Genomic DNA, 27780 nt, shown 5'->3' with positions numbered 1-27780 from the left:
GCACCGCCCCCGCCCGCGCAGGGCCCGCCCCGCGCACGCGCGCCGCCTCCGCGGGCCTCCCGGGGCGCCTCCGGCCAATGGGCGCGCGGGGGCGGGCGCGGGGCGGGGCGCGCATTGTTCGCGGCGGGCTCGGCCTCGCGCGCTGCGCTGGGGTCCGGGCCGGCCTGGGGCTGCGGGGGGGGGGGGAGCGGGGCTGCAAGCGGGGCCCGGGACGGGGGGCGCCCGCCGAGCCCCGCTTGGAGCCCCCTCCGAGCGCAGGGGCGCGCCCGGCCTTTCCGGGCAAAAAGCCATTGTTCTGGCCCGAACGGGGGGCAGCGGGCCGCTTCCTGCCCCGGCCTCCGAGGGGCGCTGCTGCGGGGCCCCGCCCGGGTTTGGGGCCGGACTGGCCTGTTTGCGCGGGAGCCCACCGGGCCCGGGCGGGGAGAGAGGAATGGGCCTGGCCGCGTCCCCCCAAAGGCGACCGAGGAGAATGCACCGATGCATGCACCGATGGATGCATGCACCGATGCAGGGCGAGCTCTTTCTTCCCGCCGGGAGGAGTGGAGCCCGGGCCCCCCCGGGCTTCGGAGGGAGAGACCAACCGCACCTTTAATTCCTCCCTCGGGTCTGAAACGAGTGCGGGGCTGCAGGCAGGTTTGGGAAAACAGTCCTGGCCCAGGGCTAGGTCTCTAAGGGGCCTGCCAGGATCCGGGGAGGCGCCCTGCGGAGGGCACGCGACCCCAAGGAGACCTTTAGGTCGGGGTGGCCTGCAGCCCCGTGTGGGCTCATGTGGGCAGCTGCCTCCCTTCTGCTGAGACCCGTATCCACGGAGCGAGTCCCCCCCCCCCCCCACCTTACATCCTTTAGACCCTAAAGCAGACCGAATCCCACGTGTCCTCAAGGACATGTGTGTATCAGGCTTCACTTTCTCCCCCCCCCACCCCTCCCGCACCCAGACACTTTAACTCAATGAAAATCCATTTTCTGGTTTTGCTTCTCCCTTTGAACGCAGCTGCCAAGTGCTCTCTCTGCTGAGCACATCAGAAAGCCGTTTGTTTCTTGTTGCCCAGGGTGGGGTGGGGGGATGTCTAAAAGCGATTTTTGATCGTTGAAGCCGTGTTTATAAAGATTCTGCAAGAGAAGTGTGTTTTGTTGTTGTTGTTGTTGTTGTTGTTTTAACGGAAACGCCTGCTGTGAAAATTGGGACCTGCAGGAGCCCGTCTTTCCATTGCTGGCATGTTCTCCACTTTATTTGGTTAAATGTGCTGCATTCATTTGCTATCCTGGAGAGACGGTGGAGTGACATTTGCAGACTTAGGAGAGCTGTGTCTACTGTGCTCAAGGAAGGCAGGAAGGAGGGAACACTGGGTTGGGGGTTTGGAGGTGGAACTGCAGGCTCACTCTGGAGGGGCTGCAGCCCAGAACCCTTGCTTGGGGATGAAACCGGCAATCCTGGTTATAAGCAGAGCGTCGCTTATAATCTCCAGCTCTTTCTGTGTCCCTGTCTTCTGGATCTAGGCAGTAAATTGTGGGGTTGAAGCCGAAGGTGTATTTATTGTAATCCTAAAAATAGCTGGATCAGTTTCAACTCAGGTTTCCTTGCAGAATTCGTCTTGGGTGTGAGGATTTCGCCTTGGAATTTCCAGTTTCCTCTTGGTGATAGATGGTTCCCTGGGATACTTGCTTAATTTTTTTTCCCCCCAAGGAAAGGAAGCTTAGGAAGGAGAATTCTTTCGTGCCCTAAGAAATACGTTTGTCTAGGATTTGATCCCAACCTATTAAAAAAAAATCAATTTCCTGGAAAGTTGAACGCATACCTCTTCTATTCAACTGCGAGTATCCAGTTTGGGAGGAATAATGTTTAGGTAATTTATTTGGAGAAACAGATATGACAGATTTGACTAGAGTTAAATTAGCAGATAAATAGGGTGAGGGTTGATCCAAAATCTGTAATGTGTTCCATAAAAACGAAACTGGAAGTAGGCAGAAAGGAGGAATAATTCCAGCTAATCCAATTGTGTCAAAACACGGGTTTAGGCTAACGCAGCTTCTGTCTTCCGTTTTGACTGTCACCGACTGTCACATTTAAGAATTATTAAGACAAGTTAGAACTAATTATTTTCCTGTTCATTCAACAAAGAGTTACTCAGCATTTGCTGTCATCCCGGCATGACTAGCTGGAGGTCTGGAGAGTCTAGCAGCGCCGTCTAAGAGAACTTCCCGAGGTGTGGGAGTGCCTTGTATCTGCACTCGCGTGTGCGTTCACCGCCAGCCATCTGTAGCTACTCGTGAGCACTTGAAACGTGGCCAGTGCAACGGAGGAATTGAGTTTTTTATTTTATTTAAGCTTAAGTAACTGAAATCTAAATAGTCCCACGTGGCTGGTGGTCATGTATACCGGGCAGTCCAGGTCCACAGGGATGCCTGGGACAGGACTAAACACATTGCCAGCAAAAGGAAGGCAGGTGCCTGAATGAATCCTGAGACATGAATAGTTTCCCTATACTCCCATGTATGCTTCCTTACGTTCGAGAATGTTCGCAACATGTACGGAAAGATATTACAAATACAGGCATAGAGGAGGACATTCAGACCCAATACTTTGTTGGGTGCCATTTGCTTTCTATGCAAGCGAGAGTGCCAGTGACAAAAATTAACTCATTGACGCCTGAAGTCTCGCTAAGAACTGATATGTGTTTTCACGCTGTGAACTGAAAAGCCGAGACTTGGAGCGAGGAATGATGGGAGGTGTCACTCCCAAGTGAACGGAAGTCAGGAACTGAGATGAAGCCCACACCCCTTGGCCTGGCACCTCGGCAGCTAAAGCGAAGTCACACGCGTTGGGTCTTACAAAGCAGCTTCAGGGCAGCTGTACGAGGAGTACCTACCGCCACGCGCACCGACACACCGCCAGTGGTTTGCGACGGGTGAACGCGGGATGTACAATAATTCGCTGCACAGTCTGGGGGCGCCTGGGTGGCTCGGTGGTTGAGCGTCTGCCTTCGGCTCAGGGCGTGATCCCAGTCCTGGGATCGAGTCCCCCAGGGAGCCTGCTTCTCCCTCTGCCTGTGTCTCTGCCTCCCTCTGTGAATAAATAAATAAAATCTTAAAAAAAAAAAAATACACTGCACAGTCCTTCATACTGGATGTGATGATTCGTCCTCCACCAGGTCCCCTCACATTTGCAAGACCGAGGTGTGACTTACTGACTGGCCATGTTATGTGATGCTGCCTCTGTGTACATAGTGGATAAATATTACGTATACACGACACAGAGTGTTTAGGTATCAGACCCCAAGTAAAAATAAGCACAGTTAGGGCGCTTGCACTTTCGGTTTGCCTAAGAATTCCCTGGGCGTGCAGTGCAAACATTGACCCCCTAGGCCCCACCCGGGGATCCTGACCCAAGAGACCCCGAGGCTGTGTGCCGTTCTCATTGCTTAGAACCCGTTTCATGAAGGGCAGCCTGTCCCAGCCCTCCTTTTCCACTGGAGGAAAAGGAATCCTAAATTGCTTCAGATCTCGAGGCCGTGGAACCGTCCTGCCGTTCCCCACATGTGCCTGGTGCCGGAGGCCAGACCAGGTGTGGAAGCAGCTCAGTGGCCTGCAGGGTTGGCCCAGGCAGCAGCAGCCTCTCGAACTCCTGAGACCCCACCTGCACCTCCCGGGGGCCCCAAACATCTGCACAAACTGGACCTGCTCATCTTGGATTCTTGGGGCAAGGGAGGTTAAGGAACATTCTTCCAAGTGGTGAGAAATGGACAGTTGTTTTTTAAGATTTTTTTTAAAGATTTTATTTATTCATGAGAGACACAGAGAGAGAGAGAGAGAGAGAGAGGCAGAGACACAGGCAGAGGGAGAAGCAGGCTCCCTGTGGGGAGCCCGACGTGGGACTCGATCCTGGGACCCCAGGGTCACGCCCCCCGGGGGTCCCTGGATCTACTGTTTTTGTTCAGAATTGCCAAACTGTGCCAGAGGGTCTGCACTGATGTACGCTCCTGCCCCAGATACACGGGGCTGACCCGTCCCCACGTTCTCAGCAGACCTCGGAGCTTCTGTCCATCTGGGGCACTTCTGAACGGACTCGACACTTGGCGGGTTTCGGTGGTATTGACACAAACGGATCACGGCTGTTACGCGTCCCGCATCTGCTTTCTTTCAAGACCTTTGCCGGGTGCAGAATGGCTCGAGTGTGAAGCGATTTTATGAGCGCAGTTTTCCGGTGTGAAATGCATTATTTTCACAAATTTGAAGATAACAAAGTCCTGAAATCTAGGGTGAAGCCCTTGCTTGAAAACCATTAATTAGTTTGGGGATTCAAAGCGGTAAACGAAAGCGCATTTATGACTTTGCTAATTGTTCTTCCTGGCTGCTGGAGGTGATCTCACGCGTCCTCTATAAATCCTCTGAGCACCGCTGACACAGCCACGGGCTTCGGGTACCGGGTACCCTGAGTTTGAGACCCGCGCCACCACTCCCCCGCTGGGTGGCACGCACTTCCTATCTCGGTGCCTTCATTTGCTGGGTTACCTTTTGTCTAAAAGAACCCAAACAAAAAAAGTGTCATTTAGATCCACAAAATGAGAGATTTTCATTGCCTTTTAACATTTTGCTGCTTCCCCCCCCCCAGATGTTATTTATTCATTTATTTGAGAGAGAGAGAGCGCGCGCATGCACGAGCAGGGGGAGGCACCGAGGGAGGGGGAGAGAGAATCCTCAAGCAGATTCCCACCCAGTGCAGAGCTCGATGCAGGGCTGGATCCCAGGACCCTGAGATTGTGATCTGAGCTGAAACCAAGAGCCGGTTGCTCAACTGATTGAGCAGGTGGCTGGAGACCCTAATCCTGCTACTTTCTGACAAAAGAATATGAAGATAAGTCCAAGGGACACATTTTTTTTTTAACTTTACTTTTTAGAAAATATTTATTTATTCATCTGAAAGGCAGAGAACACAAGCGAGCATGAGCAGGAGGGGCAGGGGGAGAGGCAGCCTCTCCGCTGAGCAGGGAGCCCGACATGGGGCTCGATCCCAGGACCCCACGATCATGACCTAAGCCGAACGCAGATGCTTCACCGACTGAGCCACCTCAGCACTCCTACAGGGCACATTTTTTTTCAAACCCTCTTTTTTTGCTTCTTGCTGGCAAAAACCTCGGTGAGAACCAGAGGAATTGCATTTGGCATCAGGGAATGTTCGACCCAGAGGCACCGTGGAAATTCACCTCGGCGGCCAAGGGACTGCAGGGTGGCCAGGTTTGCTGTGTGGAGCCTGGGTTCCTGCTGGTGCAGCACAGCGTCTCGCAGCCACCCAGCCTCCGTGGCTGTCACCCAGCGAGGAGAGTGGGCCGTGCGCGTGGGCGCCGGATCCCAGCAGACGCCTCTGAGCAACCTCCCTCCCTCCCGTGCCCCGCAGCCCGCTTCCCCATCTGGAAGCAGCGCACGCAGCCGCTTCCTAGATTTCCTTCTGGGGGCATTTGGTGCCCCCCCCAGCCAGGCTGCGTGGAGCCCTTCCTCCCCTCGCGCCCTCCGTGGCTTCCTGCCCATCGCACCCGTGTTCTGTACGCTCTTCTCTCATCTACGTGGCCTGAGGGGCATGTCCCGTCAAATGGGTACACCTGCCTGGTTCCTTTGCCTTGTCCGTGGTTTTCCGTAGTTGGGTGTATCCTGGCTTATCTAACTCGACCCTGATTGACAGGCACGGAATTGTTCCAACGTTCAGCTCTTCCACGATGACTAGCACTTGTCTCAAAAGCCAAGTTTCTCTGCACAAGGGGCTTTGAGAGATACAAGCGGCAGCGAAGGTCCAGGAAGGTGGCATGAACGCGACGGAAATGCTGTTCTTTGAACCCATGAACCGCAGTGGTCCTTGGCCCCCGGCTCCTTTGGCGCCGCACGTCCTGGCTGGGTTCCCGCAAGCAGGCAGGGTAACTCCCGGGCAGACAGTGATGGCCTTTGGGGGTGTTTTGATGGGATATTCCTCTCTGAGACCAAAACCTGGTATTTCCCGTGTCTCGGCTACAGACATGAGAGGGCTGCTCTCCGGGTCACCATGTCTGCTTTTCAGAGGCTCCTGTCCGGGCGTGAATACTGCTGATGGGAGAACGTGTGCCCCGAATGGCACGGCGGTGTCCCCGCAACCTCAGCAGGTGGCTTGGGACCTACTGCACAGTGAGGATGCCACCACATAGAAATTTGCAAGGTGACTTTGGGGTTGAGACCACTCACACAGCAAATATATATATATTTTAGGGAAAGAAGGAGGAGCAGAGGGAGCAAAAGGAGAGGGAGACAGAATTTTTTTTTAAAGATTTTATTTATTTATTCATGAGAGACACAGACTGAGAGAGAGGCAGAGACACAGGCAGAGGGAGAAGCAGGCTCCATGCAGGGAGCTCGGTGAGGGACTCCATCTCGGGTCCCCAGGATCACACCCTGGGCTGAAGGCAGGCACCAAACCGCTGAGCTACCCAGGGATCCCGGAGACAGAGAATTTTAAGCAGACTCCGAGCTGAGTGCTAAGCTGGATGCGGGGCTCGATCTCATGGCCCTGAGATCGTGACCCGAGCCAAAATTAGGAGTCGATGCTCAACTGACTGAGCCACCCCGGTGCTCTCTGCCAGGCGCTGTGTTAGGCCGTAGCAGAGAGGTGGCCGCAAGAAGACAGAGCGGTGGCCACCGGGTAGCAGCTGGGAGCAGTGCCAGCAGCGACCCGAGCCGTCAATGACGGCAGATGTTCCTTTGATGTTGGCAGGGAAATGTGAGCCCAGAAAGCACAGAAGGGGGCCCCCACTTTCATCTGGGGTCCTCCCCAGTACCAGCAATGCCAAACATGAAGAGATTTCCTGCAAGGAGGTGGCTGACATCATCGCGGGGGCCGCCTGGACAGGTTGCAAGTCCCAGGGCAGGCGGTCCGGCAGGGCGGGCTGGATGTCTGGGGCCGAGGCCGCTGTCCATGGGCAGAATGTCTTCTTCGTCTGAAACCTCAGCTCTGTTTTTAAGATCTTTCAACTGATTGGGTCAGACCCACCCACCCGGGTAATTCAGGACAATCTCCTTTCCCTCAAGTCAACTGATTGTGGACGTGAGTCACATCTACAAAATACCTTCACGGAAACACCTCCATTCGCGTTTGATTGAGCAACTGGGGACAGTCGCCTAGTTGAGTGGATGCATAAGATCTCCAAGGTAGTGTGTCGTTATGTGGGGAGAAGAAAAAACCCCAAGTGTGGAACGATACTGTTTGTGTTTCCCGGGGCTGCAACAACGAATTATCACAAACCTGGTGGCTTAAACAATAGAAATTATTTTTTTTTTACAGTTCTGGAGTTTTCAAGTTTGAAATCAAGGGCCAGCAGGGCCATACTCCTTTCAGAGGGCTCGAGGGGAGAATCTTTCCTGCCTCTTCCAGCTTCTGCGGGAGGACACCTGTGATTCCTGGATCCCGTGGCGCAGGGACCATGCCATTCTCTGCGTCCATCTTCACAGAGCCTTCCCTCCTGGGTCCCCTCCTCTCCATTTGCGAGTCTCAGGCCTTAAAAAGACACCAGTCACTGGATTTAGGGTCCACCCTCATTCCAGGAGGATCTCACCTCCAGAGTGTTAACTCAGTCACATCAGCAAAGACCCTATTTCCAAATAAGGTCCCATCCACAGATCCGGGGCACTAGAACTTGGACACGTCTTTTTGGGGGCCACTACTCAACCCTCTACAAATAATATGTAGTATTACTTCTGCTGTGCCACCGAAAGGAATCTGTGTGTTGGTGGATACATACACATTTCCTCCGCGGATACCCAAGATGCTGAGAGCAGTGGTTATCGTTTGCTGGTGGTGAAGAGCGTTTTAATGATCAATTTTTGGCCTTGTGAACTATTTGCGATGTTTTACCTTGAACGTGTTTGCATTTATACAAAGTCCTGTTTCCTGAGTTACTTAGCTCATGGATTACTTTGAGCTTTGATGAAGTTTAATCTAGTTTTAAAACTTAAAGTTTATAAAAAATGTTCTGTAATAAAAATATTCAGGTCCTGGTCTACCCTCAATATATTCTGATTTCTTTATGGCTGAGAGAAATTAAAGATTTAGGTAAAGAAGACTCTGTTCATGGGTTGGAAGATTTGCTCTTTTTAAGATGTCAGTCCCCTCCAAACTGATCTAAGGATGTGACACGATCCCATTCAAAAATCTCAGCATACTTTAAAAAAAAAAAAAAACAAAGAAAGAAACTGATAAGCTAATTCTAAGATTCATGGGGAAATACCAAGGAATTGGAGTCATCAATACAATCTCTAAAAAGAACACAGAAGGAGGACTCACACTCCCTAATCAAGATTTACCATAAATAGTGAAGGCCGAGCGGCCAGGGAGTGTGGTCCAGCTGGTTCCAGGTGGGGGCCCTACTGTCGGGAGGAGGGCCCCAGGCAAAGTAGACTCTCAAAAACTTGAGAATGAATGCGGAAGGTTCTGTCTGCCACTCAGACTGACGACAGCCAGGGAGCGACTGGGATATGGCCGGGCCGAGGGAGACTTGGACGTCAATGGGATAGTGTTGGGACTGAGGCCAGCAGCCTCACCTGGAGAAGACGCTGGAGCAGGTGCCGCTGACCTCTGAAGCTACCACTGCACGTGGAACACACATGCATCCTCATGGGGAGGAGATGAACACCGGGTCCTGGGGCCCACTGCTGAGGCAATGGTATGGGGAGCCTAGGTACTGCCTGCCATTGGCGCTGCAAAAGGAAGGCAGGTACAGTATGTCCCAGGGGTCAGTAAGCACCAGGGGGCAGTATGCAGTAGGGGGACAGTAGGCACCGGGGACAATATGCAGCAGGGGACAGTATGTATGAGGGAAAGTATGCATCCGGGACAGTACGCAGTAGGGGGAGAGTAGGCAGCAGGGGGACAGTAGGCACCAGGGGGCAGTATGCACCAGGGATAGTGTGTACTAGGGACAGTAGGCACCAGGGAGTGTATGCAGTAGGGAGACTTTATGCACCAGGGGGCAGTATGCACCAGGGACAATATGCACCAAGGGACAGTATGCAGTAGGGGGACAATATGCACCAGGGGGCAGTATGCATCAGGGACAGTATGTAGTAGGGACAGTATGTGCCAGGGGACAGTATGCACCAGGGGACAGTGTGCGCCAGGTGACAGTATGCAGTATGGGGACTGTATGCACCAGGGGGCAGTAGGCACCAGGGACAGTATGCACCGGCATGCATGCCTTCCTTGTAGCTTCATCAGCATGATTCCTTTTGTTCCAAATTTATCACTCTCTTTGGTGTCAAAATCTCATTAATTTAAATTTAAAACTCCTCAGCGGATAAATCCCCAACAGCGGGAAGGCGGTGTGTGCCACACGCTTGGCACAGAACTGGGACCCCAGCTCTACCCATAAAGATGAGTAGTTTGAAGGTAGGCACGGGGCAAATTCACCCCCCAAAGGAGCATATTTCTGATTTTAAACCCTCAAGTCCTCAATTAAATTAAAAATCAGTTGAAGGGGCACTGGTAGGGACGCCCGGGTGGCTCAGGGGTGGAGCGTCTGCCTTCAGCTCAGGGCGAGATCCCGGCGTCCCAGGATTGAGTCCTGCATCGGGGTTCCCGCAGGGAGCCTGCTTCTCCCCCTGCCTGTGTCTCTACCTCTCTCTGTGTCTCTCATGAATAAATTTTAAAAAGCTTTAAAAAAAAGAATTTTGACCCCAATGTCTTATGTTGACCCCAAAAGAGGCCCCACGTCCTTGCTCACCAGGCACACGTGAGTCCAGGCTGCACATCCGTGAGAGTGGACGTGGTTTGGCAGAGGGACACCACCAAGTGCTGGTGAGCATGTGGCCCCCCTTGCTGCCGGGGCGCTGGCGCCGGCGGTGGCTGCAAAATGGTGCAGCTTCTTTCGGAATCGGGTGGGCAGTCGCTTAAATGCTACATAAACACTTGCCCGGGTGACCCAGAACCCCCCCTAGGTATCCATCCGAGTAGCTGAGGACCTACGTCCCCACAACCTCGTACCCGAGTGCTCCCAGCAGCGGCCCTCGTGAGAGCCCAGAGGGGGCCCGGCCCAGGCGCCCGTCCGCTGGTGATCGGGTGACGACCGTCGGGGGCCGTGGCACGACGGAAAGGAAGCGCTCTGCTCCGTGACAGGAGCCACACCCCAGGGTCGCATCCCATGTACCTCCATTTCTACGGAGTCTACAAAACTTAGAGACCCGGGAAGTGGATCCGCGCCGGCCTGAGCCAGGGTGCGGTGGGGGCTGACGGCCAGAGGGCACAAGGGGGCTTTCCGGGAGGATGCTCCCCAAACCTGAGGGGGACGGAGTCCTGGAATCCTGCTTCCCAGCCGTCCATCTCTCCCCGGAAGGGGGGGTTTCTTTCGCCTCTCTCGCTGCCGGCCTGCGACACGATGCCTTGTTACCGTAAAGAAAGTGGTAGGATTTTTTTTTTTATCTTATCATGGGCGGTCAAATCTGTTAAGTTTTTTAAAAAACAAATTTTAGGGCTCCCGGGTGGCTCGGTCGGTGAAGCGTCTGCCTTCAGCTCAGGTCATGATCCCGGGATCCTGGGATCGAGTCCCGTATCCGGCTCCCTGCTCAGGGCGAGTCTGCTTCTCCCTCTCCCTCTCCCTCTGCCTCTTCACCAACAGGTGCAGGCTCCCCGGCGCTCTCTCTCTCAAATAAATGAACATAATCTTAAAAAAAAAATTAAAACTATGGGCACAAATGATTCCCTGTCTGTTAAATAGATCTATGTACGCAAGAGCCTGGAAATACACTTGTCTAATTTTTGCTTATTTTTTAAAAAATAGTCTCTCGTTCAACAAACGTGTACTGCTTATGTGATGAGAACATACAGAAGGTTTTGTAAGAGGCCCCGGGGACCCTCCAGGCTGGTCTCCTCCTCCTCATCCTCTATTTTCTGAAACTTCACCATGGTGGTGGTTGCACGGCTGTACATATTTACCAAAACCGATAGAACTGACCATAAACGCGTGTGTGTTGTTGTGCGTAAACGGCACCCCCACCAAGCGGAAGATTAGCAGAAGTGGAGAAATCTGTGCGTAAGGCCCCTGGATTGCAGGGATGGTGACCTGGCTGAGATGTCACACCGTGGTTACGGAAGGCGTCACCTTTGGGAGAGGCGTGCGGCCACCGGGAGCAGAGGCGGTGAGGGGTCGTCCCCGAGAGACGTCAGAGGGCGCTGGCCCTGCCGACAGCTTGATTTCAGGTTTCTGGCGTCCAGAACCCCGAGGGAATAATGTCCTGTTGCTTCAAGCCACACGGTTTGTAGTCCTTTGCTCCGGCAGCCCCGGGAGACGGCGGGGGGCTCTGATCCTCGGATGGTAGTGACATTAGAATCAGTGTGGAGGGAGGAGGTAGGTCCTAGGAGGTGCCGGACGGGGACAGCTCGGTGACCCGGTGGGTTGAGCGTCTGCCTTGGGCTCGGGTCACAATCCCGGGCTCCTGGGATCGAGCCCCACGCCGAGCTCTCCGCTCAGGGGGGCGCCTGCTTCTCCCCCTCCCTCTCCCCCCACCCCAGCACGTGCTCTCTCTTTCTCTCTGTCAAATAAATAAATAAATAAAGTCTTTAAAAAAAATAGGTGCCAGGCTACTTGGTCACCCTTTAGGGATGTACTCTTTACACTGACATAAACATTGAAGAAATTCGGTGGATAAAAGGTAAAATTTGTAAACCCGGTGCCCAGGAGCCGTCCCTCCTCGCCCCCAGCCGCTGGCAGCCGCTGCTCCACTTTCTCTCCGGCGAATTGCCTGGTCTGGACGTTTCCTGGACGTCGGTGGGTGTGTGGCCCGGCGCCTGGCTTCCTTCCCTCGGGTCGCGCTCCGGAGGCTGGTGCGTCTCGGCCTTCGCTGCTGCGTGAGGCTGCAGGTGAGCCCACGGCCCGGGCGTTTCCTCAGCCCCTCCCCTGACGGGCACCTGAGTTGTCTCCACTTTTTGGGGCTGTTTGGAGTCATGGCTGTTAGGAACCCTTGTGCGCGAGCTCCGGTTTGGGTGCCTCCGACGAGTGGCATCGCTGGGTCTTATGAAACCCCACGTCGAACTCCTTGAGGAACCCCCAGACTGGTTTCCACGGGGGCCATCCCCTTTCCCGCGGCCCCAGCAGCCGTGCGTGGGCTCTGACTTCTCCACACCCTCCGCACACGTGTCATTATTATTTTTCTCCAGGCCGTCCTCGCGGAGGTGAAGGGGTGTCTCATTGTGGCTTTGATTCACGTTTCCCTAACGCGCTCACGTTCTTTTCAGTCGGAGCTGAAGTTTAAAAAGTGGGATATTTCCAGGGCTCCTGGGTGGCTCAGCCGGTTAAGCATCCAACGCTTGATTTGGGCTCAGGTCATGACCTCAGGGTCGTGTGATCAAGCGCTGGGATATTTCTGAAGCTCAAATTTTTGTCACTTCTTGAAAACCGTGGGTGTCAGGCAACCCTGGGCTGATTTTCCCACAGGGGCTCCTGCACACACCTGCTTTCTCCCTTCCCAACTCCTGTCTGCCATTCTGGATTCGGGGGCCTATCCAGCTCCTGGCCTTGGGACGGATGCCCCAGGAGCGGGGGCTGGCTCTGGTGCTGCCTCTAGACTCTGGGCCCCCAGCAGGCATTAGGTGTCATTATTATGTCATTATGTGCCCGCTCCAAACATAGCTTGAGTCAAAGAGTAGAGGCCAAGAGTGGGATGTAGTAAATGAGTGTCAGAATAGACCAAAGAAGAAAGGCCACAGATATGGGGCCACAGGCCTTCCATCCCAATACAGTGGCTACCTGACGCTCGCAGGCAAGTAAGGAGGCTTTCTCCTCTCTCTCCACCCCAGGGAAGGGGGTCTTTTGCCCAGGAACTGGCCAGGGATCCAGGGGTGCACCAGGGGCACCCCACCTCTGCCTTCCACAGAAGGTCCACCCTGGGCTGGGCCTGAAAGGGTGGCATTAGCAGTAGAGGTGGCAGGAGGGGACAGGTGACCATCCTCCTGGTTTCTCTGGGACTGACTCCATCCTGGTTCCAAGTTCTAACCCTTGACACCTGTGAGTTTAATCTTATTTGGAAAAAGAGTCTTTGCAGATGTAATTATGTCCAGGATCTCAAGGTGGGATCACCCCAGATTTAGGGCCGCCCTACGTCCAAGGACACCTGTCCTTATCTGAGAAAGATTTGAGACAGACACAGGGAGAAGGCCGCACGAGGATGGAGGCGAGACTGGAAGATGTCTGCAAGTCAAGGGATGCCAAGGATCACGGGACAAGCCCTGGAAGCTGAAAGGATCCTCCCTCAGGGTCTCCAGGAAGAACCGACCCCGCTGGCATCTCGATTTCAGACCTCTGGTCCCCAGAACTGGGACAGGATACATCTCTGTTGTTTTACGCGTCGTGGTCCCCCACCCCCCGCCAAACTGTAGTAATGTGTCACAGCAGCCTGGGACACAAAGACAGCCAGGAAAAGGGATTTTCAGGGCTAAAGCCAGGAGAATCTTGAGCAAATCTTGAGCAAATAGCTGGTCAACCTGGCCTTTTAAATATCTGCCGTATTTTTTGAACTCGAGTCAAAACACACGAGCTAGCTCTGGCTCACATAGTATTGAAGTTACTCCAGGTCACGGCTGGTAATGTTTCTACATCACAGTTCCTACCCTACCTGTCCCTTGTGGTGTCAGCTTTGTATGGAATTTGGGGTCTTTCTTCTGGCTTGGTTGGCCATTGATACCAGGGGGTGCCCGCGGCCTTCTCAGCAGCCCTGTGTGTCCCTGGGGGTGTGCAAAGCCACCACATCTCAGCTTCCCCTTGTTCGGAAAGAGGAGATGCTCCCGGCCTGGGTACCAAAGAGCTTCGTAGATGATCTGGCTTCCAGCGGAACGATGCAGCTGAGTGACAAAATGCCAAGTGGTCCTCACCGTCCCGCTGCTCCCTACGGGCCTTAAGACACTAGTGGGTTCACCTAGGAAATTGCCAGGATCTGGGTGGCAGCAGCCGGAGCCTGGAGGCCCCACCCCGGGAAGAGAGCTGGGTTGTCCCGTGAGGAATATCTACTGGTTTCCTCCTGTCCTGAACCAGCGGACCCACTGATGATCTAACCAGGGAGACGCCTAGAAAGCACACAACCCCCCCACCCGCCAGACCCTGTTCTCCTGGTTACGGATATAGGAGCTCGGGGGCTGGGGTATTCACCCCGGACGGAGCACAGCCGCGGCTCCTCCTTCTCCCTCACCCTTGGGCTGACTGTGCAGCAGCAAAGGAGAAGTCACGTTCGTCTTGACACCACCGGAGCCCGGCCTCATGCATCCTGAGCTCTCCTGCCTCCCCACTGTGGTCGGTCCCAGGAAGCCTGCTCCCCTGTGCCGGCTGCAGCCCTGGAGCCCCCGGAGCCCTTCCCTCCATCTGTCTTCGGCAACACTGCGGCTAGAGATGTCGCTGCTCCCGAGCCAAGGCCTGTCCCCCGGACCCGGCCTCTGGAAACACAGGCAAAACTTCCTGTGACCTCACGATTTCTGGAGTGCGGGTATTTATTTATTTATTTATTTATTTATTTATTTATTTATTTATGATAGTCACAGAGAGAGAGAGAGAGAGAGAGAGAGGCAGAGACACAGGCAGAGGGAGAAGCGGGCTCCATGCCGGGAGCCCGACGCAGGACTCGATCCTGCGACTCCAGGATTGCGCCCTGGGCCAAGGGCGGGCGCTACACCGCTGAGCCACCCAGGGATCCCCCTGAACGCTTTTCTTTTCTTTTCTTTTCTTTTCTTTTCTTTTCTTTTCTTTTCTTTTCTTTTCTTTTCTTTTCTTTTCTTTTCTTTTCTTTTCTTTTCTTTTCTTTTCTTTTTTTTCTTTTCTTTTCTTTTCTTCTTTTCTTTTTTTCTTTCTTTCCTTTTTTCCTTTCCTTTCCTTTCCTTTTCTCTTTTCCTTCCTTCCTTGCTTCCTTCCTTCCTTCCTTCCTTTCTTTTAACGGAGACACCTGGGTGGCTCAGCGGTTGAGCATCTGCCTTGGGCTCAGGGTGTGATCCCGGGGTCCTCGGATAGAGTCCCACATCGGGCTCCCCACAGGGAGCCTGCTTCTCCCTCTGCCTGTGTCTCTGCCTCTCTCTCTCTGGGTCTCTCATGACTAAATAAATAAAATCTTAAAAAAATAAATAAAAATTTGGGATCCCTGGGTGGCGCAGCGGTTTGGCGCCTGCCTTTGGCCCAGGGCGCGATCCTGGAGACCCGGGATCGAATCCCATATCGGGCTCCCGGTGCATGGAGCCTGCTTCTCCCTCCGCCTGTGTCTCTGCCTCTCTCTCTCTCTGTGACTATCATAAATAAATAAAAATTAAAAAAAAATTTATTTATCCATTTGGGGTTGGGGGAGGGCAGAGAGAGAGAGAGAGAATCCCCAAGCAGATGCTCACAGAGCATGGAGCCTGATGTGGGGCTCCATCCCAGGACCCTGAGATTATGACCCCAGCCGAGATCAAGAGCCAGATGCCTAACCAACAGAGCCCACCCAGGGGCCCCGAGATGAGCTCTTTCAAGAAGCTGCTCCTCTATTTCCCTCACATACTGTGTCGTCCATATACGTAAAAATAATACATGCTCCCCATAAAAAAACATATTTCTATTTTGTGCTTTCATATCTACTTGAGATACTCTAACTATGCTTTTGCACGTTGTGTTTTCCATACATATATAAAACGTACGCCCCCAGTAAAAGTAGCTTATAAAATGGAGCTACAACTTAAGCAATCAATGAAGGGTGCAGATCTTAGGGAACTAGCTCGGCGTGTTTCCTGGCGTGCTGCCGTCTGTGCGGTTACCACTCTGAGAGACACAGTGGCTGGCGGGGGCCTCCTCCGCCCCCAGAGCTCGCCCCGCTCTGACTGCCAACCCACAGGTCTGCCTGTCTTAGCGATCCGGGCACGCGGAATCGTGCAGAATGTGCGCTTCTCTCTCTGGCCCATTTCATGCAGCGCTGGTCTGCGAGGCTCAGAGAATTCACTTTATTACCTCTGGGTAGTGTGTCGTTGAATGTCTACACCACGAGTGGACTCCTTGTTTTGTTGACGGACTTGGCTAGTTTCATGTAGTAGATGTCACAGGTAGCGCTGCCCTGAGCCCCATAGGAAGGGGGAGCGACAGGACACATAGGACCCTTTCCGGAGGTGAAACCTGTGGGTCAGAGGACAGCGGGGGGCCAGCTGCCCCCGCAAACCCTCAAACCCTGACCGACAGGAGGTGAGAGGACCTGTTCCCCCACCCCTCGGAGGGGTGGCCCCTCACGTTGATTTGCATCCCTTTAACCATGAGTGAGGCTGAGCATCTTCTCTTGGATTCGTGAGCCACTGGTTTCCTTCTCTGAAAGTTGTCCAAATATTCCATTCAAGTCATTGACCCATTTTCTTTTCTTTTTTTTTTTTTAAGATTTTATTTATTTATTCATGAGAGACACAGAGAGAGAGACAGAGACAGGCAGAGGGAGAAGCGGGCTCCCTGCAGGGAGCCTGATGCGGGACTCTATCCCGGGTCTCCAGGATCACGCCCTGAGCCTCTCCATGATCACCACGCCCTGAGCCGAAGGCAGACGCTCAACCGCTGAGCCACCCAGGCGCCCCCAAATATTTTATTCAAAACATTGACCCAGGGGATCCCTGGGTGGTGCAGCGGTTTGGCGCCTGCCTTTGGCCCAGGGCGTGATCCTGGAGACCCGGGATCGAATCCCACATCGGGCTCCCGGTGCATGGAGCCTGCTTCTCCCTCCGCCTGTGTCTCTGCCCCTCTCTCTCTCTCTATGACTATCATAAATAAAAAAAACAAAAACAAAAAAAAAAACATTGACCCATTTTCTATCTGGTCATTCATCTTTGCTTATTCGTAAGCACCCTTTGTATATTAAGGAAATTAGGACCTTAAAAAAAAAAAGAAATTAGGACCTTGTATTTCAAAAGCATGGAAAGGAAATAATTTTATCCCCACAGCAAAATAGGAGAAGCTACCGATGTGGGTTTTGAGATTCAGCTGCTCAACCACGTTGTTCCCTTGCTTATATACCTTCATTGCACGATGTCAAAACAAAAAGTTGGTTGATTTTGTAAGTACTTTCAAATAAAAACACCCCCAGAACTAGAAGGCACCATCATTCTCCATCTTGTTTCCAAGGCCGGCTGCACCAACGTACTGCAGCACCCTTGCCTTCTGAGCCTAGACTGGACCTCAGAATCTTCCTAACCAAGGGCTCCCTGCAGTCAGGAGTGATGAGTTGGTGTGAGTTGAGGCCTCTCTGCCTCCATGGTGGCACGTCACCTCCTACTGGCTTCATGAGAGGGTGGGGGAGGGCGGGATGGAGAGGAGGAGGGTGTGGGAGGGGGCTGGGTTGAAGCAGGAAGTGGGGAGGGGGAAGGGGGTGTCAGGAAGTTGCATGATTAATGCGGAGATCCAGTTATTGGAGCAAGACTTGTGTTAGCCACATCTGTTGGTTCCTGTCCATGCGTGTTGGCCCTGTAGGTGGGTTAGTTTGGTGACAAGGTTGGGGCCTTCCCAGGACAAAAGAGGAAGGGGCAGGCGATGGGAAACAGGGAGCAGCTGCTGTCCCCTCCCCCAGGTCTTTGATGTCTTGTTCTAGGCCGGGCTGGCCAGGGCTTGGGTGTAAGCTGCAGACCTTTCAAGCACCTTGTGTTTCGGGCTGAAGGTCTTTAATGACTGGACATTGTCCTGTTCTCTTTCCTGTGAAGAGCGGCTTCCCCCTCTGGCTTCCAGGCGCCTTTGCAGTTTGAACTTGGACGTGCTGATGCTCCCCTTGCAGCTGCTTGCACATCCTTCCAACTAGTTCTCTGGCTTTGTGCCCCCTCAATACTCTTTCTCATCGCACTGAGTAGCGAGAGGCTTTTACATAATCTGGGGAAGTGTTTTAAGGTCCAGATGACCAGAGCTTGTGATCTGAATGTCTGGGCTTCTTGGCGTGGCAAAGTGGGCGGCAGGAGGTGCCCTGGACACTCCTTGCCCAGTCATCTCCTCTGTGTGTGTATGTGTGTGTGTAGGTTCACACGATTCTCTGTGTACACGATCCCCTTTGTATGGTACATACACCACAGGTTCTGCATTGAAAAGCCAAAGCATCAAAGACAGGTCTTAAATCTCAAGTACTGAGCATCTGCCAGGAGCCAGGTTGTGGGCTGGGTGCCAGGGGAGCACCAGCAAATAAGAATAACACAGGGTCACTGCCTTCAAGGAAGGCTGCCCACCTCCCAGACTGGCAGACAGTGAGCTTCCTTTGCCATCCACATGTGATATGTGGCCAATGCAGAGCCCAAGGTGGGTCTTTTTTTTTTTTTTTTTGAAGAATTTTAAATTGTATTAAGACCTACACAATGTAAGCCCATTAAGTGCACTCGCTCTGTAGTACAACCACTGCCACCATCTGTCTCCAGAAGTTTTTCATCATCTCAAACTGAAACTCTGTCCCCATGAATCACCAGCTCCCTTCCCCCCCCCGCCCCAACCAGCCCCTGGCAACCTCTCATCCTCATGAATTCAATGACTCCAGGTACTTCACGTAAGTGGAATCAGAGAGGATTTGTCCTTTTGCAGCTGGCTGACTTCACCTAGCACAACGTCCTCAAGATTCCTTCATGTGTAGCCAGTGTCAGAATGTTGGTCCTTTTTATGGATGAATTAGATCCCACTGTGTGGATGGACCACATACTGCTTATCCATTGATCCATCGATGGGCACTGGGGGTGTTTCCACCCCTTTATAGATGACAGAGTTTCTGTGGACGTGGGCTGTACACATACCAAGCAGGGTTTTCAATATATTGAATTCTCGACATTTAGTACTTGGGGGATTTCACTCTCCAAGAATATCCAGTGTCCAGCTTCTCGTGAAAAATAAGGAGCTGCAGCCACACTGGGCTGCTGTCCTGTGCGTCAGTGATCGGCAGTGAGCAGCTCCTCATCCTGGCCGGGTGGCGTCTGGATGCAGACCAGAGGCTGACTGCTCTATGTTATTGTGTTTATGCTGCTGTTTTCCTTTTATTTATTTATTTATTTTTAAAGATTTTATTTATTTATTCATGAGAGACACAGAGAGGGAGGCAGAGACACAGGCAGAGGGAGAAGCAGGCTCCTTGCGGGGGGGGGGGGGGCGATGCAGGACTCGATCCCAGGACCCCAGGATCACACCCTGGGCCGAAGGCAGGCGCTAAACTGCTGAGCCACCCAGGCTGCCCTGCTGTTTCCTTTTTAGTCGGGTTAAGAGAAAAGCAAAATATTTCCATTACCTGCTTCTCTATCAAACATGGAAAATAGGAAACGAGTGGAAAGGTCTTCAAGAATCGTGTTCCTACATGTGGAGTAAGCACACAGGGTAGGTCTGTGGGCCAAGAGCCCAGTGACTGTGTTTCATCCCCACCAAACGGGTCTCTCTCCCGTTTCAATGGACATTTTGGTGGATCTCTGGCTTGGGTTTTAGGAGTTGTAGATTCTGAATGAGGCTCAGATCCTACCAGTGGGTCACTAAGTCATCTAGATCATGAGATCCTAATCATTGGGTTAGTGAAATCCTAATCGCCCCCACCACAAACTTGTTAGGCATGCAAAGCAGGTGGTGAGGGTTGAGTAGTGTCCCCTGGGAAGACATGTGCAAGTCCTGACCCTCCTTACCTCCAAATGTGACCCTTTATGGAAGAAGGGTGCTTGTGGATACAATTAAGGACCTGGAGATGACATCATCCTGGATTAACTGATTGGGTCCTAAATCCTGACAAGAAGAGTAGAAGGTACAAGCAGGAGGGGAGGCCATGTGACCACAGAGACAGAGATTGGAGTGAACAGCCACAAGCCAATGAGTGCTGGCAGCCACTAGAAGCCAGAAGAGGCAGGAAGGATCCTCCCTTACAGCATCTGGAGGTGTGGCCCTGGCGACACCTAAATGCAGACTTCTGACCTCCAGAGCTGTGAAAGAATGAGTCTGGGTTGTTTTAAGACCCCTCCCCCGCCTTTTGAGCTGCTTTGTCCCAGCAGCCACAGGAAACCAACATAGCAGGTGGCCAGATTATCTCTGTGGATAAAAGGGAAGTGTGGCATCCTTATGGATACACTTGACCCAGAATACAGAATGCTTTCAGCTTCATGGTGGCCCTTGTGGTCCGCATGACAGGACAGCAGGCCTTGCTCAGCCTACATAATGGCAAAAGGGCAAAACTAAACTATGTGAATCCTCGTGAATCCTCATTTAAACGGGCACAGAGAGGATGTGATGATTTGCCCAGGGTCTTTTTTTTTTTTTTTTAAGATTTTATTTACTTATTCATGAGAGACACAGAGAGAGACAGAGACACAGGCAGAGAGAGAAGCAGGCTTCATGCAGGGAGCCTGAGGCGGGACTCGATCCCAGGGTTCCAGGATCACACCCCGAGCTAAAGGCAGACGCTCAACCGCTGAGCCACCCAGGCATCCCATGCCCAGGGTCTTGTACAAAATCAATGGCAAAAACGGACATGGAACCCTATTAAAAAAAAAAAAGAAGAAAGAGCGAAGTGTAGTTGATGAGGATTAATGATTCACTCAGGGTGAGAGGTGGCAGGAGGGCCCTAGCTTTGTGGATTATCTTTTTTTTTTTTTTTTAAGATTTTATTTACTTATTCATGAGAGAGACACACACACACACAGAGAGAGAGAGAGAGAGAGAGAGGCAGAGACCCAGGCAGAGTGAGAAGCAGGCTCCATGCAGGGAGCCCGACGTGGGACTCGATCCCGGGTCTCCAAGATCATGCTGGGCAGAAGGCAGGCACTCAACTGCTGAGCCACCCAGGCGTCCTTTTTTTTTTTTTTTTGTGGATTATCTTTTTTTTAATATTTTATTTATTTATTCATTATAAACAGAGAGAGAGAGGCAGAAGCAGAGACACAGGCAGAGGGAAAAGCAGGCTCCATGCAGGGAGCCTGATATGGGACTCGATCCTGGATCTCCAGGATCACGCCCTGGGTTGAAGGCAGCACTAACCCGCTGAGCCACCCGGGCTGCCCTGTGGATTATCTTTAAGAAGAATTTTCAGGTCCACAAAGCACCTCTTTGCAGTTGGGAAGTGTGAGTCTTTAGAATGAACATGCATCCCTGTGTTTGCTTACCGGGTTATTTGAATTTCTTAGAACGGACTGTACCCATGTTTCATGTGAGAAGAGCAAACTTCTTTTGAAAATGACATAAACAGAAAACATTAGTTGTTTAATCAAGTCTTAAGCGTTGCCATATTAAGAACTGCATGACCAAAAGCAAACCCCGAGCCAGAGACTTTTTAGGACTGGTCCTCCCTCCAGGGGTGTGCAGCATAGGACAAATGACTCATCCTGGACAGACACGCCGTGCTTCTCATTGCCAGGGCCAGACGCTCACCAGCTACGTGCCACAGCCTGTTTACCTGAGGTTTTCACATAAGACACTGACCTTCCGGAGGGCTTCACTCTGCAGTGTGGTTTGTTCTGAAAGGCTGGTTCCTGCATTTGTTTTCCAGAATGAGTTTCTCCCAATGAGCTTCTCAGTTAAAAGAACCACTTCTCTAGTTAATTCCAGATGGGGAAGACATTCAACCTGCATATTTTATTAGGCTGGGAGGTATCCATTAAGGTGTTTTCTCTGTTTAAAAAACAAGCAATCTGATGATTGCTTGAATCTGATGATTAAAAAAGGTCATTTTGCAAAGTGAGCCAGCAGGAGTCACTTCACCAGGATTTGGCTGAGGACATCCTGCAGCAGGAGCTCAGCGAAGCCTTTTTTTTTTTTTTTTACTGCTTTAGTCAATGAAAGGGAAACTTTATTGAGGTCCCCCCCCCCCAGGGCCTTGGGGCTGGGGCAAGAGACCACCCTGAGGGCAAAGGAAGAGCCAGTGGAGGGGCCTTATTTGACCTTCTTTTGGGGGGTGGGTTGTTGGTGTGGCTGCACTTCCTCTTGTGGCAGTTGACAGACTTGGGGTACCGGCAAATATAACACTTGCTGCAGATTGGTTGCAGTTGTATTTCTGCGCAGCTGGAGGAGGAAGGCTCTATGATGCTACCTTCCTGGTGAAGCACCAAGTGCAGGGTGGACTCTTTTTCTGGATATTGCAGTTTGGCAGAGTGTGGCCATCTTCCAGCTGTTCGCCTGCAAAAATCAGATGCTGCGGGTCAGGCAGGATCCTTCCTTATCTTGGATTTTGGCTTTGACATTCTCACTGGTGTTGGTGAGATCGACCTCCAGGGGGATGGTCTTTCCTGTCTGGGTCTTCTCGAAGACCTGCATCTGTGTGTCTGTTTGTGGTAGGGGGAAGAGGACCTAATTCTTCTCAGAGGATTGGCACAGCGAATGGCACAAAAAAAGCTATACACTTCATACCCCTCCTCCATTAACTTGGGATTGCCCCAGGATACAGCCACACCCCCAAGGCCTTTTGGGATAGCTTGGGCTGACTGGGCCAATAGGCCCTTCTCCCAAATGCACGTTTGCCTCCTGGGACCCAGTCAGGGCTCAGAAACCCGGCCCCACGTGCCCAGCTCAACAGACAGGCCACTCTGTGGAACCTGGCCTGCGTGGACAGGTTCTGGGCCGCCCCCTCCAATACTGGCTGCCCCGGCCTCCTGCAGCCTCCTGCCCAACCCAGTGGGACGTAAACTCTCAAGGCAGCTCCAGCAAAGCCTTAAGAAGCCTGATGCTCACTGGAGTGTCCCTGCTCACCTTCCCTGAGCCTCTCTGATGGAAGATGGGGGCTTAGCCAGGCTCCTGGGTGGGAGGGGGCACACCCAAGCTTCTCCTCCTGGCCCCCCTCCCTCAGCCCAGCCTTTGGGTCCCTCATTAGCATGTTTATTAGCCGACGGAGGAGCAGGGCAGCTCTGGGGAAGCCAGCTAAGCAGACTGAGTCGCTGGTGAGGCTTCCTGGCCTGAAACACAACCGCTATGCAGCCTCCTTGCTTTTTGTTTTGTTTTTTGGTGGGATCCCGGAATCTGTTTTTTCAAAAATTGTGCTAAAATACACATAACATAAAATTTACCATTTTAAGTCTTTCCAGCATATAATTCAGTAGCATTTAGTACTGAATTCACGATGTTGTACAAGCGTCACTACTCTCCCGCTCTGAACATTTTCATCTCTGCATGAAGGAGCCTATACTCACTGGGCAGCCATTGAACCCCTCCCCCAACCCCTCCCCCCCAGCCCCACAACCATCCAATGCTTCCTGCCCCCCAGGATTTGTCTACTCTTGACATGCCCCATAAAAGGAATCCTATGATGTGTGGCCTTTTGTGGCTGCTTTCTCTTATTCAGCACGTTTTGAGGCCCAGCCACGCAGCGTGGGGGGTGGGGGGTGTGTTTCCCTCTTTTCCAAGTTGCATCATGTCCCACCGTGGGGTGCACCGCATTTTGGTGACCCCTGCTTCTGTTAATGCATGTATATTTGGACTGTTTCCACCTTTTGGCAATTGTCAAGAATGCTGCTATGGACATGCATTCTCGGGGTGTGCACCAGCCGTGGAATCGCTGGGTCACAGGCACCTGCATATGTCCCCTGCTGAGGAAGCACCGGCCTGCTGTCCAAGTGACTGCGCCTTCTCCAGGCCCGCTGGCTGTGCGTGGGACCACTCACGTCTGCAGAGGCCCCTGTCCCTTTTCTTTCTCTTACTGTATTATGAGAGCCCTCCTTTGGGTGTGAAGTGGCGTCTTGTGGTGGTTTGGACTTGCATTTCCAGGCAAGTGTCCTCTCTGTACTCCTTGGTGGTTTGCTTGTCACCAACACGCTCTCCGACTCTTGGGTCCAAAAAGGAAGTGGAATTAGGTCAGTGGCCTCCAAGCCACTTTGTCCACAGAGCCCCTACGAGAATTTGGAAAAATGCCTTTTTGGTACTTTTTTAGGTTGGTATCTACCATTTTTTATCATGAAGTTCACAAGGGTGCAAAGGATGTGGTTTCCGGTGTATTGTGAATACCCACTTTTAAAAATAAAACAGTTCCTTAGTCTACAGAAGCAAAACGTGACATTCTGTGCTGCTTTCAGGGTCATCGAGCAAGTCCTCCTGTTCCTCAGTCACAGACAAACCAAACCAGCAAACCGCTTTGCACCCTGAGATAACCCCAAATCTGAGTCCCCAGTAAGAAAACCCTGTTTATTTCCTGTGAACCTCTGATAACAAGAATTTTAGCCCTGACCTTTGCTCTTCCTGTCATGTGTCCTGACCTGTAGGATTAGCATAATCATGTGAGAAAGTGGCTGCTGGAAACTTGGTTCTCTTGTGACTTTTTTTTTTTTTTTCCTTTTAAATACTGGATGGTGTTTTTGTTTGGTGAACCAGTCCTTCTGAAGTCGGCCTCCTCTGCACTCTTTGCAAAAAAAGATTCTTTTCTTCTCCGAAGTGCAATTGCCTCCCATTTCCCTTGGGCAATTCTTTTAAATATATCAAATGAAATGTAAATAATGTAGCAATGTGACCTCACAATAGGAAGACTTGGACTATTTCTTCTGGATTCTTTTCTTTTCCACCTAAGGGGGTCCCATGTCACTTCTTCCGCTGAATTTTATTTTAATAAAAACATTTCTATGTTTGAAGGTAATTCACTAATCACTCAAGCATGGGTTTCTGCAACAAAAACATAATTTAAATTTAAAATGTTTTATTCTCGGAGACTCTAAGGCTCTGAGTCATAAAAAGAATTATTCTGGGTTAATTCAATCACTCAGTTGACCAAACCAACATAAGTATAAACTGTGGTATGTATTTATTATATATATATAATGTAGAATATATATGTTAAAATTTTGAACTGCATCTCTTAATGAGATGGAGGGAGCTGCATGTTTTCAAATGGTTCATGTGTCTTTGGATGAATATTATGTATTTTCTGAGACTTGGTTCAGAAGGGTTCCCACTCCTGTTTTTGATTTATTGGTGTAGACTGTGAGAAAGCTTGTTTATGTAAGTTCACACATGATAAGGAGAGAGTTTTGCTAGGGCTGTATCCCCCCTCTTTCTCAACTTTTTTTTTTTTTTTTTTAAGGATTTTATTTATTTGAGAGAGAGGAAAGCTCGAGCAGGGGGAGGGGCAGCAGAGGGAGAGAGGGAGAAGCAGCCTCCCAGGAGCAGGGAGCCCGATGTGGGACTGATCCCAGGCCCCGGGATCATGACCTGAGCCGAAGGCAGACCTTAACCCACCGAGCCACCCAGGTGCCCCTTTCTGAACTTCTTTGGAGATTTAAGTCAAAAGCCACGCAGTGATTTATCACCAAAAACAAAATTTAGAAGCTTGACTGGATTAGGTTGTCCTGGGGTGAGATTCCGGGCTCCCTTGGCACTCCCGGCAGGTGAGTGGCCCGGTCCCTCCCCGGCCGCCAGGTGCCCCCTCCCCCTGCTGCAGCCTGGCAGGATGGAGGATGGAGGGCGGGGACGCAGGTGTTCCCGAGTTGGCGGTCCCGAGGCTCAGCTCCTGGCGGCCCCCGCTGCACGGGCGGCGGGCACCAGGCTCCTGGGGACACCGCCCCCTGCGCTTTGGCCTCACCTGCGCGGGGTCCCCGCGGATGCAGGTGTTTGGGCGCTCCCGGTGGGGTTGACGGCGGGGGGTGCCCGGGGGCAGCGGGGTGACCAGGAGGCCACCCCTTCTCTGAAGCGACCCCACGGGGTGGGTCTGCGGAGAGGGTCACAAAGGGGAGGGAGCCACAGCCTGCTGCGCCTGCGCGGACTCGAGCTGGGGGGGCGATCCGACAGCGCATCTCCGGGTGTCCGGCCCCGAGTGGGTTTAGGGGTGTACGCGTGTGGCTGTGGCTGGGATGGGAAGTGATGCACGTACGGGGTGGGGTGTCCGCGGTGCCCGCGCCCCAGCTCCCCGCGCGGCGGCTGCGCACCTCCCGGGCGGTAACCATGGCAACGGGAGCTCCCGCAGAGATGCCCCCACGCCCCGGAGAGTCACCTGCGGGGGCGCCCGGCAGGTGCGGCCCCAGGTGCTGGCACCTGTCGAGCCTCGCGGTCCCGCCTGGCAGCCAGAGGATGCGCGAAGCACGTGGTGCCCTTGGGTGCGAAGGCGCAGGGGGCGGGGCGCTCCCGGATCCGGCCTGGGAAGTGAGCTCCCCACGGCCGAGGGGCAGGGCCTGGGCTGTCCGGTTCTCGGACTCGCGGGGGCTCCTGTTGGGTCCCAGGCGGGTGGGCCAAAGGGGGCCTCCGCGGGTGAAGGGCGCACGGGCTCCCCTTCAGTGGCCGGCGGCTCCCTGGCTTCTGGAAGAGTAGACTTAACCCGAGGGACAGGGCTGGCCTGGCTACCGGGGTTGAACTTGGGGTACCTGTGCTCCCCCCTCCCACCTCTGCTCAGGGATGGAGTGAGGCGGTGGGAGTGGGGGGCGCTGACTGCCTCCATCCTAATCCTCTTTAACCTGAGGAGGTTGGGTCAGACCAGTTTCTATTCATTCATTCGTAACTTTCACTTTTTACAAAGGTTTTCTAAAGTTTTGTTTATTTGTTTGAGAAAGAGAGAGAGAGGATGAGCAAGGAGGGGAGGCAGAGGGAGAGGGAGAGAGGCAGACTCCCTGATGAGCAGGGAGACGACGACTCTGGGCTCCATTCCAAGGACGCTGTGGTCATGAGCCCAAGGCAGCTGCTTCACCGCCGGAGCCCCCCCAGGCGTCCCCATAACCTTTATTAAGTGCAGTGATTCCCGGGTGTGGTCCTGTGACAAGCAGCAGGAGAATCACCTGGGAACTAGTCGGAAATGCGGGTTCCCAGGCCTACTCCAGACCTACGGATCCCAAACGTGTGTGTGCTCAGGCTCACCTGCAGGGGCTCTGACCTGACAGAGCCCTTCTGGGGCACACTCGTGTCTGAAAAGCACGGATCCAGCCTGGCCGTTGTGCTCAGTAGGGGGCAACATGATCCCTTCCCTCAGCGGATCCTGAAACCGGATTTGGAAGGTTCTACGTCTCTGAACTAACAGCATTCACTTGGGGGCTCCATCAAAAATGTGGGGAAACGGGGGATCCCTGGGTGGCTCAGCGGTTTGGCGCCTGCCTTTGGCCCAGGGCACAATCCTGGGGTCCCAGGATCGAGTCCCCCGTCGGGCTCCTGGCATGGAGCCTGCTTCTCCCTCTGCCTGTGTCTCTGCCTCTCTCTCTCTCTCTGTGTGTCTATCACGAATAAATAAATAAAAACTTTAAAAAAATGTGGGGAAACGAATACTCTTTGACCAGTCCCCTAAGGTTCCACGTGGTTATTTCAGTGGAGCAGGGTAAGGAGCCGCTGGAGGAACCCGAGGTGCTGAATTCCTACTTCAGAAGCTGCTGCAAAGGCTTCAGGGGAGTATTGAAGAGGGCAAGGGCGCCGCCTCCTGGTGACAGCATGCAGGGCTGGCTCTAGAAGGGGCGAGGCCGCCTGACAAAGGGGGCTTTCAGTGTCCCAGGCGCACACCCTGTCCCTCTTGAACTGGCCAGTCAGTGCTGGGATGTTCCACCCATTCCTGCCGGCAGCTGGACTCTGGGCTAAATTCAACAAAGGCTTCGCGCCGCCCGACAGCTGTGCGTGGACGCTGCCATCCGTGCTGGGTCACCTCCGTGTGGCTCCAGAATGCAGTGCTCTGCTCTGTTGCAGCCGGAATTTTCTCCTGACTTGTTTTTAGCTGGGCTGATCGTAGAATGAACTTTGTCCAGCAAATTACAACATTAGTTTCCAGTCGTGTCCTGAACTCCCCTGGGGGGTGTCTCTGGGGACCCGCCACGGGGACCTCCGGGGCTGCCCTCCGGAGGCTTCCCGGGCCGCCCCATGGCGGGCACGAGCTTGGGCGCCTCCCGCAGGCTTGCCTCTGGCTCCCCTCCTTTACTATGTCCTATCGTGT

The 27780-nt window shown here is 52.9% G+C and overlaps 1 pseudogene; it reads right to left on the bottom strand.

The window, feature by feature from the left end:
- Nucleotides 1–16042: 16042 nt before the first annotated feature.
- LOC121474030 lies at nucleotides 16043–22220 on the bottom strand (annotated as a pseudogene).
- Nucleotides 22221–27780: the final 5560 nt, after the last annotated feature.

This window comes from Vulpes lagopus, chromosome 12 (assembly GCF_018345385.1).
Source record: "Vulpes lagopus strain Blue_001 chromosome 12, ASM1834538v1, whole genome shotgun sequence".
Lineage (NCBI taxonomy): Eukaryota > Metazoa > Chordata > Mammalia > Carnivora > Canidae > Vulpes > Vulpes lagopus.
This window is presented reverse-complemented; position numbering and strand designations above follow the sequence as displayed.